This window comes from Festucalex cinctus, chromosome 13 (genome assembly GCF_051991245.1).
Source record: "Festucalex cinctus isolate MCC-2025b chromosome 13, RoL_Fcin_1.0, whole genome shotgun sequence".
NCBI classification, from domain to species: Eukaryota; Metazoa; Chordata; class Actinopteri; order Syngnathiformes; family Syngnathidae; genus Festucalex; species Festucalex cinctus.
Window position 1 is genome coordinate 27,142,657 of NC_135423.1, and position 13,054 is coordinate 27,155,710.

At 41.9% G+C, this 13,054-nt stretch overlaps 1 protein-coding gene across 2 annotated transcripts in view; it reads left to right on the forward strand.

Moving 5' to 3' along the window:
- bcas3 (BCAS3 microtubule associated cell migration factor) overlaps nt 1-13,054 on the forward strand; it is a 1,025,650-nt gene that overhangs the window by 952,539 nt on the left and 60,057 nt on the right. The gene's annotated exons all lie outside the window — the stretch shown is intronic.

A 13,054-nucleotide genomic window follows, 5' to 3' on the forward strand; every position in this document is an offset into this window, starting at 1 on the left:
CCGCCTCCCAGTTCTGAGGACTCTGGTTCGAGTCCAGGCTCCAGCCTTCCTGGGTGGAGTTTTCATGTTTTCCCCGTGCCTGCGTGGGTCTTCTCCGGGCACTCCGGTCTCCTCCTACATTCCAAAGACATGCATAGCAGGTTAATTGGGCGAATTGTCCCTAGGTGTGCTTGTGAGTGTGGATGGTTGTTCGTCTCTGTGGGCCTTGCCATTGGCTGGCAACCAGTCTAGGGTGTACCCCGCCTACTGCCCAAAGCCAGCTGAGATAGGCTCCAACACCCCCCGAGATCCTTGTGAGGAATAAGCGGTCAAGAAAATGGATGGATGGATGGATGGATGGATGGATCAATGGATGTATACCAAAAAACTAACAAAAAAAACCAATCTAAAATACTTAAATTGCGAAAGGACTTGTCCAAATTTAAAGTACTTCAACTACTAAAGTGCTACAGTTGCTTTCCAATTTTTACATAATTCACAATAATCACGTTCTCATTAATGTAACATATTCGAAATACATTGCATTATTAACCACAGCTCCCATAAGCTAGTCCATTAAAACGAATAAGAAAACTAGTCTGTATAAGCTAGAAATAAGAAAGCTAAACTTCGTTAGCACACACCAGTTGAAGCTTATTCATGTACTTCACTCGTGTCACTCGCTCAGCGTTGCGTTTGACTCTAGGCTCTGTGCTGCTCACTCAGCGCTTGGCGCGCGATTAGTCGGCTCCTACAGTTTAAATTAGTTTGAGGTTCACGTCCGGCTTTCTAATTGTACGCCACTCAGTTCTCACCTCAACCGGCGGCCCATTACTTTTGCTTTTAAGCTGCCCGCACTATATCACATGACCATGTCATTATGTACGAGCCAAGCTGTATCACGTAATCACGACACAGAAAAAGTGATGCAAGTGACGTCAAGGGGACTAATAATACACACAAAAAAGTAAAGCCAATAAAAAATCATCTTAATGAGGAAAAGCTAATACGAGTTACTTAATAGTAGGTGCTATTCCTATCCGGGTTACACTATGGCAACCCACAGACTTGTCATTAATTGTAACATGGCAGACCGAAATCGCCGCCAGGTAAACCTTGATCGTAGAAGAAGAACGCCCCTTATCAAAAACAGATTGAAGGAACTCCAAAACCACAGGAATAGGGCACGTCATGGGATCCATCCGGCTGTTGGCACACACTGAGCCTGAGCATTCCTGTGTTGCCAAACTGCGCCCCAACCACTCAAGCTGGCAGTGGTGGTGATCACTTCGCAACGTGCTGGTACCACCCCAGTGGCACAAGGGCCGTCAGGGACATCAATTTGCCCAGCAAATGCAGAAACAGGACATCCCATTGGCATGGATGAGGGAGACAAAGCGTAGTAGTACATCATCCACCCTCTGTGGGGATAGTCATGCTGGTGGTGTCTAACGACATTCCGATCAACAGAGGCCACTGAGAAGGAGCGAGAGAGGATTTCTCCAGATTGGCCTTGATGCCGAGTCTTGACATGTGATGTAGAAGCACAGACGTGTCTCGGAGTGCCTGAGCTCTGGATGGTGCACGTATTATTAGCCAGTCATCCAGTTAAGGGCGCACCTTCATGCCACCTGACTGCAGGGGTGCAAGGGCCGCCTTCACCACCCATGTGAACTCAGGAAGAGAGTGACAGACCAACTGGGAGTACACTTTGTAGGCAAAGCGGAGAAACTTCCTCTGCTGATGGGCAATAGGGACGTGGACGTAAGCGTCCTTCAGCTCGATTGAGGTTCTCCTCGGCCGATTGTCCTCAACACGGCCAATGTAGTCAGCATGCAGAAAGGTAACACCTTGAGAAAATGTTGCGTCCTCTTAGATCCAGGATATGACGGAATCCGCCTGTCTTTTTTGGAATGAGGAAGTAGGGGGAGTAGAATCCCGCCGAGTGAGCCAAAGGATCCACTGCTTCGATAGCGGACTTAGCTAGGAGGGTTCCCAGCTCCTGATCTACAAGTAGAGCTAGTGCCCTCACCAGGTCGTTGATGACTATCTCTCCGACCTGGGTGGAGAGAGGGGGTCAGAATTGAATCTTGTACCCATGAGCCAAGGTCGAAAGCACCCATGGGTCTGAAGCGAGGGCAGCCCATTAATTGAGCAGCCCACAGGAAAAATAACCTACTGCCGGCCCCTTGGGCTCAATCCTTCCCAGATTTAGGGATCCGGGAGGGGCAATATGCAGTGCGTGTAGCTCGGGGCTGAACGGGTTGTGCCCGACCAGAGGGACGGGCTTCACGGACATCCATAACATGCCTTCGTGAAGGCCGACGAGCACCAGCTCCCCCGTAGGCCGTAAGGTTGTGGCCTGGTAAGCCTAGCAAAATTCTGCTTTGTGTCTTTGGCACGTACTGTTTGTTGAAAGTCCTCCTGTTGAGGCCGAGCTGAGAAGCTGGCCCGGAATCACCGGGAGGCGACGCAGTTCCTTCCGGGAGGGCTCTCGCAAGGGAGACTGAGCCAATCAGACCTGTCGGCATGCCTGGATGAGCAAAAACATACAACGGCCATGCTCTCTAGAAAGGAGGGATAGAGCATTCAAAGCCATGTTACAAAACGATGACGCCTCCTCCACTTTGTTGTCTGTCAAAGCAGCAGAGAGAGCAAGCAGGAGATGAGCCTGGGCATTGGCCAGGCGTGCTACGACCGCTACTGTGTTATACGACTTAGTTATCATTGTCCGTCAAGTGCCACTGAGTATTCAGGGCATCCTCTCTCAGGGCTTCCTCAACGGAGCCATATAATACTCCACATTAGCCATTAGTGTTGGTACCAGTACTGGTACCAGTACTGTACCTCGAGCTTTTGGTGCCAAAAATGGCTCGTCATCATTTTTTTTTTTTTTTTTTTTTTTTAGTACCGGTACTTAAACAAATAAATACGAGACAGCCCGTTAACTCTGTTTTAAAGACAGGTACACATACACACATGGCCGCCTGTCTGACAACCAATATGTGTAAAACGCCTCTTTCTGCGTGTTTGTGAGAGGGCACACTAAGATGGATTGGATGGACTCCTTGTTGAGAAGCATGACGCACCAATTAAGTGTCATATGGAACTTTTTTTCTTACACTGTGCTCACAGCTTTGTGCCAAAGTACTCCCGTAAAAAAATTGTATCCCCTCCCACCTTCCGCACCAATTCCTCTCTAGCTGAAATCTGCTAAGAAGGAGCAAAAGTCAGGGCAGTAGAAAGAGTCCCCTTCCGAAGGTGCTGCATCACCCCCCTCCTCAGAGTCCTGGAAACAAGTTCCAGAGGCCGCAATGGAGACGGCATCATGCAAGTCATGCAAGTTGTGTAGACCCTTTCATGGCCTACGTCACGATGACGTCACGGTGGTTACTCGAGGCAAAAACAACCGCTGGAGGCAAAGAAGTGCAGCTAGAAGTAAACAACGCTGGTTGTCTGTAGAAAATGTCGTCTTGTTGTGTTTTTGGTTGCCAGAACCATGGACAAACAAAAACTTGAAATTCTATCGCATCCCAGCCTCTGCCAGTCAGAGTAATCACAGACGGCTGTGATTAAACGCAATTAGGCGAAAGGACTGGACTGAACGCTATCATCAACAATGCTCGTGTTTGCAGCGCACACTTCATATCAGGTAAGATTTAACTATCAGGTTCAGCCTGGACAATGATGGGCTAGAATTAGTTGTGATTGAAATTACTTAAGTTAGTCATTATTTGTGGGATTCTTTTTACATGCACGGACTTACAAAAAGTCCGTGTTGACATGCTACATGCGCGAATGCTAACCGCTAGCTAACCAAACGTTCGCTGTATGTTTCAGTTTTGTCGAGGCAAAAGCCCCCACAAGATAACTTCTTGTAAAATTTTTGTAGGAGAGGTACATGCCTCGTATATCCTCGTCTTCTGTCCCTGTCTTTGACTTGGCAGCACTTGCGACCGCACGACACAAAACTCCTCGCTCAAGTTGTTATATTCTAAATTTTGAACATGTCCGTTCAAGATGTAGTTAGTTGTAGACATGTAATGATTTATAGGCCTTCAGTTTATCATTAGTATAAACGCTCAGTTTTTCTATAAGGTAGATTTAAATGTCCGGCCATATGGAGAGAAATTTGTGTCTTTATTTTCAATCAAACAAAAAAGGAATTTGCAATCAAAAAAAAATTTCAATCAAACAAAAAGGGGATTTGCAATCAAAAAAAAAATTCAATCAAACAAAAAGGGGATTTGCAACCTCAAATAAATTTTAATCAAACAAAAAAGGGTTTTTATATAAAATAAAAATTTGCAAACAAAAAAAAACATTTCAAACATGGATTTGTATTTTAATAAAATCTTTTGCAAGTATTTTTTTCGTTTTGTTTGCGAATCTGTTTTTTGGTTGCGAATCTGTTTTTTGGTTGCGGATCTGTTTTTTGATTGAAACCTGTTTTTTGGTTGCGAATCTTTTTCTGTGTTGTGTGGGCGGGGTCCTCCGTTCAACCGATGATAGAAGCCTTGTCATTGGTCATCTTGGAAGCCGCTGCGACAACTTTCATTGGTCAGATAGGAATGGGGGTGTGCCAATGTTCGTCTGACTATTTCCTGGTTCATTTTGTCCAGTCGCCACCAGCATCGAGGTAAATATGACACCCCCCCCCACTTCTAGTTTTCCGTTTTGTTTATCTGACATTTATCTAAAAGCAACCCTTGATCTATCGTTTATCCGGTGATTTGTTCTAACCATTACAATTAACGTAATCACTCACTCAGCATTGCTTAGCCATGTTAGCTAGCTAGGTAACTGATGGTCCGATACATGAGTCAGTCATGAAGCTATGTTGTTGGCAGTCAAAACACAAATATACGGCTAATTTGGGATAGCTGTTAGGATGAAGTTTTTTTTTTTTTTGTATACTCATAAAGAAACCTTTGCATTTGTTTCACATACAGGCAGGGCTGGGAATCGAATTTATTTACACTAGCTGCTTCCCCTAAATCTTGGATGTTTGAAGTAGAGATTAAATTCGTGATAATTCTGTGATTATTATTTATTGGTCCTGGTTGTTTACTGTATGAGTCAGATTGAAACAGAAGGGGAATCTGAGTTGTAGGTGTACTTTTGCAATTACACTGACTAGATTTTTTCTTTTAGAGTGCGAGCAGACCAAGGGGTAGAAAATGTAGACATAGCGAGATGCATGTTTACTGTAAGAGGAGCAGGCCAGTGCAATTTTATTGCTGGTAAAAGCGTACATAACCAGAGGAAAAAACTTTATATGAGTAAAAGTTCTTGGAGTTACTGTAGCTTTCATAAATGTATTTGATATTACAGATCCAGCAAGCTGAAGAGACACTACCCTTGGACCATCACGGTGAACACGGGATCGTTATACCTGACATCCACTGTCGTTTACCTGAGGAAAGACTTGTTGCTTTACGGCAAATCAATCCAAACTAGAGCTGCGAGCAGCTATAAAGGGCCCTCGCAACCCGGGCCACGTTGGGGTATTTGCACGTCGGGGTACTGGCATGTTGGGGTACTGTCAAATAGGAAACCATCTAAATTGTAAACGTTTTTGCCATGCTTTGTGTTTGTAAAGTTTCATGGAAAGGCCAAAAATGATGCACAATTAACAAAATAAAATCAAAATGGATTGGCACATGGCTATATAGAATACTTTTTGAATATATTAGGCATGCCTGCCAATATTCACACATCTAGCTGAATCATATAATCGGAAAGACTTCATAAAAATGTCTAGAGGGCGCTATTGAAGCATTTATTGCAAATTTAATAAGAAATCTCTAAAATATTCATGCTTATGACAAGCCTGATGTGTGTGTAAAGTTTCATGAGTTTTTGCACATGTTTAGACCAAAAAAAAAAAAGCAGCATTTTACTTGGCAAACAATGCATCGCCATGAAACGGCATGCGACAAAATAAATAACTTTCGATAACTTTGTATCTTAAACATCTTAAGATGAAGCACACCAAGTTTGAAGACAGTCGGATAAATTTTGTAGGAGGAGTTCGTTAAAATATTACCCCTAAAAAAGGCCACAAAAAATGGCTACAAATCTCAACGTAAATCAAAATGGCGGACTTCCTGTTTGGTTTAGCAGATGGTTCCAAGAGACTTTTTTGTACATCGTGGGCTCTTATGTATGCCTCTAAATTATCATAGCGCTAGGTGAAACGTACAACCGGGAATGCTTCGTTAAAGAGGAGTTTTTTACCTCAAAATGTGATGACCGGCCCCTACGGGACTTCCTGTTGGGTTTAGCACATGGCACCAAGAGACTTTTTTGTACATCGTGGGCTGTTAAATTTGTCTCCAAATTTTCGTAGCTCTAGCTGCTTCGTACAACTGGGAATGCTTCATTAAGAGGGAATTTTTTCCCTTGCAAACTGTGCATGCCACGGCAACAGCGTGCGATGAAATAAAAAGCTTTCAATAACTTTTCATCTTTTTTTTTTTTTTTTTTTGAAAATTTTGTAACCTACTTTGATTGATTTATTTTTTTCCTCTGAATGTTAACTATTGTTTTTTGATGCTTATGTGTTGTCTTTCCTCGTGTAAAGCACATTGAGTTGCCTTGTGTATGAAATGTGCTATACAAATAAACTTGCCTTGCCTTCAACATTTTAAGATGAATCACACCAAGTTTGGAGATGATCGGATAAACTCTGTAGGAGGAGTTCGTTAAAATAAGACCCCTATGAAATGGCCCAAAAAATGGCAACACGTTCCAAAGTAAATCAAAATGGCGGACTTCCTGTTCGGTTTAGCATATGGTTCAAAAAGAGTTTTTTGTACCTTGAGGGCTGTTACATATGTCTTCAAATGTTGGTAACTCTAGGTGAAATGTACAGCCGGGAATGCTTCATTAAATAAGAATTTTGAAACACAAAATTTGATGCCTCGCCTCTGGCGGACTTCCTGTTAGGTTTAGCATATGGCACCAACAGGCTTTTTTGTAGATCATATGTGTACCAATTTCCGTGGCTCTCAATTAAACGTACCACCGGCAATGCTTTGTTAAGTAAGAATTTTGAAACTGTAAATTTGATGCCCCGCCACCGTCATATAGTATGTCAAAAACTTTAGATTTTTTACCATGATGTTGTCCCAGGTGTTGAGATGGTACAGCCCAAGTTTGAAGTCAATCGGGTTAACCGTGTAGGAGAAGCGGGCAAAAGTATGACCCCTGTAAATGTGCAAAAATGGGCCAAAATTGGACATTCAAATACTCACACCTCACTTCCTGTCTATTTTAGGGTACACATATCAAAGAGGTTTTTGTTCATCTGGATGTGCTGCAGGTGCCACACAATTTTCGTAGCCATAGGACAATCGTAGCGGGACAGGGATCCGTTAAACCTATGTAGGTGGCGCTACAGAGCCATTTTTCTGTTATCATGTATGCCGACTTTAAAATATCACATTTTTCGCCAGGCCCGATCTGCGTGTAAAGTTTGGTGAGTTTTCGTTCATGTTTAGTGCCTCAAAAATGTGGTTGTTTGCGGAAAAGAATAATAACAAAGAAAAAGAAGAAGAAGAAGAAGAAGAATTCCTTCAGGAACAATAGGGACCTCGCAGCAGTCGCTGCTCGGGCCCTAACAAGGAGTCCTTGAGTTTTGGTCCCGTCATTTATTTGCAGACTCTCAATGTTGCTTCTAGTGCTAGTGTCTCGCGGCCCAAAGGGTCATTTAAATTTATGTAAAAAATGAAAATAAATTCCTGTGTAAAACAGTTTGACTTTTATTTCATAAAAAAAAGCATGCATATGAACTAACAACCAGTCAATTATTCAGCATTTTATAGATTTTATACAGACATTTTTCTCAAGAAATGATTGGCCTGCCAACAAGAAATCAAGAAAGCTCAGAAAATGAACTGTTAAACTTAAAACAAACATTTTGGTAGGAACAGCCTGTAATTACTCAAAAAAAATGAAATGGATGTGTTTTTTGTTTTTTTTTGCCCTTTCAATTACACTGTGTCAAATCTGGCATCAAAGGTGATAGCAGTCAGTAGATGTGATTTAAAGGAATGGTAATCACTCATATGAGCAGTTGGAAATGTAATGGTGTTTGTGCAGGGGGTAACATAATGTGTGACCTGGCATTTGTACCTCACAATTGTGGTCAAAGTTTATTGATATTTTAAATTGCTCTCTGTCTGACATAAGCAGGTGCTTGTGGCCCTGCTCAGTTATCCACAGCATCACCTCATGAAGAGAGGTGACCAACCACCAACTTCATCTTCTGCATCTAAAAAGTAAAGAAAAGTGTGCTTGAATTAAGTACCAAACATGTAAAAAAAAAAATCGGACAAAGTTATGTTTGACACATGTTTTGAACATTATTGAAACAGGAAAACTACAATGAAACAATCACAGGAACTAAATGTATTTATATTACGTAATCTGTCACTTCCTCTGTATTTCAAACACCCAAGACATAATAAATGTAGCAGAGGCTACTTATTTCAATGACCAGAACTTCTCATAAGTGATTAATAATTAGCATTTTATTAATGTAATGATGTAATGTAATAAAAATAATCATGAATAAGCATAATAACAGCTATCTCAGCAGGCCGTTTATTTGGGCCGTTTCTCGTACCAACAAAACATCACGATTCATGACTAGACTAACCAAAATCAAACGGTTACGTGGCCTTGATCCTAGTAGTAGCAGTGTCACCGCTTTGACGGTGCATGAGTTCCCCCTCTTTTTCAACCTGACTCGTACAGTAAACAACCAGGACCAATAAATAATAATCACAGAATTATCACGAATTTAATCCAAGATTTAGGGGAAGCAGCTAGTGTAAATAAATTCGATTCCCAGCCCTGCCTGTATGTGAAACAAATGCAAAGGTTTCTTTATGAGTATAAAAAAAAAAAAAAAAAACTTCATCCTAACAGCTATCCCAAATTAGCCGTATATTTGTGTTTTGACTGCCAACAACATAGCTTCATGACTGACTCATGTATCGGACCATCAGTTACCTAGCTAGCTAACATGGCTAAGCAATGCTGAGTGAGTGATTACGTTAATTGTAATGGTTAGAACAAATCACCGGATAAACGATAGATCAAGGGTTGCTTTTAGATAAATGTCAGATAAACAAAACGGAAAACTAGAAGTGGGGGGGGGTGTCATATTTACCTCGATGCTGGCGGCGACTGGACAAAATGAACCAGGAAATAGTCAGACGAACATTGTCACACCCCCATTCCTATCTGACCAATGAAAGTTGTCGCAGCGGCTTCCAAGCTGACCAATGACAAGGCTTCTATCATCGGTTGAACGGAGGACCCCGCCCACACAACACAGAAAAAGATTCGCAACCAAAAAACAGGTTTCAATCAAAAAACAGATCCGCAACCAAAAAACAGATTCGCAACCAAAAAACAGATTCGCAAACAAAACGAAAAAAATACTTGCAAAAGATTTTATTAAAATACAAATCCATGTTTGAAATGTTTTTTTTTGTTTGCAAATTTTTATTTTATATAAAAACCCTTTTTTGTTTGATTAAAATTTATTTGAGGTTGCAAATCCCCTTTTTGTTTGATTGAATTTTTTTTTTGATTGCAAATCCCCTTTTTGTTTGATTGAAATTTTTTTTTGATTGCAAATTCCTTTTTTGTTTGATTGAAAATAAAGACACAAATTTCTCTCCACACGGCCATTGCACGTTGGGTCGTCCCGTTAAATCATCTATCCAGTGCGTGAGTGCGTAGGGGTCAATAAATATCGGCCCATCAGTCAGTTAACTTTTTAAAGTAACATTCACGGTCGTGGGGAGTCAGTTTACTCACATATTAACTCAGATAGCCGTTTTCCGCATCCTTTCCGACGTGAACTTTCTGTGAAAATATGCTGACCGGTGTTAGAACCACATGCCACATGCCTCCAGCTAAGCCCCACCCTTTAAATTGCATCACATTGTTTACAAACTTTGAAGGGGTCTATACAAAGCAAGTCAAAACAACTGTTGCAATAGTTGCTGACTTAAATCATACGCACCCCGAAATTGACTTTACTGTACACATCAATGAGGTGGTGAAGGTGGTAATATCCTGTAAACGTTGGCAGGAGAGCTCCAGTCTATCCATACAACTCAAAAAGCAGAAAATACACTGAGCCGTCGCAGCCAAGGTGGGAGGGGAACACACCCACAGCCCCGATCAACAAGATCATAGGCTACCAGCGACGGATGTGAGTGAACCGCGTGAGAAGGGTAAAAGAGAATGTGTTCCGGTCACGATCCTTTTTATGTATGTGAATTACGTCATCCGGAACCATGGACAAGCGGATTCTTTTATTCTTGCTCTTTAAACAGCATGAAAATATAACAACATAATTGTTTTTATTTTGTTTAACATAGTTTTTCCTGTGTGTTTCAAATACTTTCACAGAAAATTGCATTTTTAAAGAGTTAAAAGTTAATGTCATAGTATGTGGGCTGACCACACACTATGACATGAACTTATCAGTCTTGTTGCAGAGTTGAGAATACTAATGGTACTAGGGACAAAAGATTTTGTAAATACATTATTATTTGCAGAAAGGATTCTGTGGTGCCTCCCAGAATTTAGAGGCTTAAACTGGCTGAATAAAGTTTGCAAAAATAAAAGTCCAGTATTTTTTTTAAGTGTTCCGTTTTAATAACAAACAATGATCTTAAAAAGAAGAATTTGCAATTAACTCAATCAATAATGTAATAAAACACAATAACATAACTGGCCAATTATGTGAATGTACAAAATCTTAGATTCTCAAAACACAAAATGTGGAACTTCTGACTGAAAATGAAAATATAATTATGTTATATGTCAAGTTTTACATGATCAATTTTGAGACCTGAACATGTAATAAATCCCCAATAAATTAATAAATTGCAAAATCGGTAAAATGTTATTACAGCAGCCAGGATTTTTTTTAAACTAGTGCACTTGTTAAACTAGTGCACTAAACAAATTTTTAAACATTTTTTATTTTTGTTAAATTTATATTTTAATACATTTGTAGGGATTATAACATTTTCAGTAAATTATTACATTAGAGTGTGCTACAAACTTAGTAGCTAAGTTGTCGAGGATGTCCCTGGCATGGTCACCCAGGGCAAACAGGTCCTAGTTGAAACACCAGACAAATTAAAGCACAGAACTCCAAATTGCAATGAAAATATAGGTGTTTTCTCTCACAAGGGTCATGGGCCACACCTCTGGTGTCAGGTCAGAACGGGTCTCAATTAAAAGCTGGCAATATGTAGAATGTGAAACAGGTGGCGATATGTGGAATGTGAAACAGGTGAGTTAGGGTGTATTTAGACCTGCATTGTTTGGTCCGCTTTAAACGGACCAGAGTTCATTTCCCACGCTGGTCTGAATACCCACCAACGAATCCTGGTGGAGACCAAACAAGCGGACCGAGACCCACTTTCTGAGGTCGTGTCGGTCCGCTTCCAAACGCACTCGGTACGGTTTGCTTCGCAGTCTGAACACAAACCACGGCAGAGCCGCTCCAACTGCAGGACATATGCGCCTTTTGGGTCTTAACAAGCCACCGTAACCAAGCATCTTGTGGAGGAAATATTGCCTGGTAGTTAATATTGTGCTAAAATCATTCATAAATTATGTGTATTCCTTTTTGCCACACTGCCGTCATCATGTTGTGGTGGGGGTGGGGCACGCAAAGCGAAACGGCTCCTCCAGTTATAGCAAACAATCGATGACACTGTTCCAAAATTAGAAACAGCGTCGCGGAAACTCCGTTGAATGAGCTGCTCTTGACGCTTGCAAATATCTTACATCTAATAACGCCACGAATATGCCTACCAGTAATGCAACACTTCAGAATGTCATGTTTTCCTCTATTTCCGGGTTTCGTTGGTTATGCGTTCAGCGCTCGTCATTTTTTGTCCAATGGGAGCACGGATCGTCACGTGGGTCGACGTGATTACGCAATATAGTCCACTTGCCAAAAACACAGTGTGAATATGAACCGCACCAAACGAAAAAAAAAAGAAAGTCCGCTTTTGGTCTGGACCAAACAAGTAAACTAAACGACTTTTCTGGTCTGAATACACCCTTAAACCCAATTCACACTGACTGCGGAACGGCTGCGGTGCGTTTTCCGTACGGCGGCTGTACGGACGCCGCAAGGACTACAATTCACACCGTGTGCGTTGGGTGTCCAGAAATCTACTCCCGACAGACGACAAGATCACGTGGGGTCCACGCTGGCGAGTTGAGATCACCCAATAACAACCGTAATATATAGAGTCCTATTTGTAAAAAATAGCCACGCTTGCCTGTTGTCACGTCGAAATCGGCTCCTGATAGACCACAAGATCACGTGGGGTTCAAGCTGTAGAGTTGAGATCACCGGATAACAACAGTGTATAGTCCTATTTGTAAACAATAGCCACGCTTGCCTGTTGTCACATCGATATGCTTTTTGGACATTATTTCTGGGACTTCTACCATGGCTGTTCTCCATGGGTAAGTACGTTTTGTGTTTAAAGTTTAACTAGTGTCATTTTGTCGTGTTTAATTTATTCTGAGCTATTTTTTTGTCTTAAATGTCCGACTGATGAGATGCTATGCAGCTAGCTAGCTTCCCTCACCAAAAAACGAGCGCAAACGGTTTTATTTTGAAATATACCCGATTTAGCTTAATGTGAGACGCTCGATTTCCTGTCCGGCTCGTGTAATTTCTTCAGCTTCATGAAAATCCGCACGCGGCGTCCGGAAGAAATAGAACGCTTGCGGAAGCCTTCCGCATCTCCGCAGTCGTTCCGCACCGCAGACACACCGCACCGAAGCTAGTGTGAATTGACACGTAGACTCGAATGCGTTCTATCCTTGTGGCGTCCGTACGGCCGCCGTACGGAGAACACACCGCGTCCGTACGCCGCCGTACGGAGAACACACCGCGGCCGTTCCTCAGTCCGTGTGAATTGGGCTTTAGTCTACGCCATTTTGTTTTTGTGGTTCCAATGGGGACACTACTGCGTCGGCCCCAGGACTGTCAGCCTGACTTTGCTGGTCA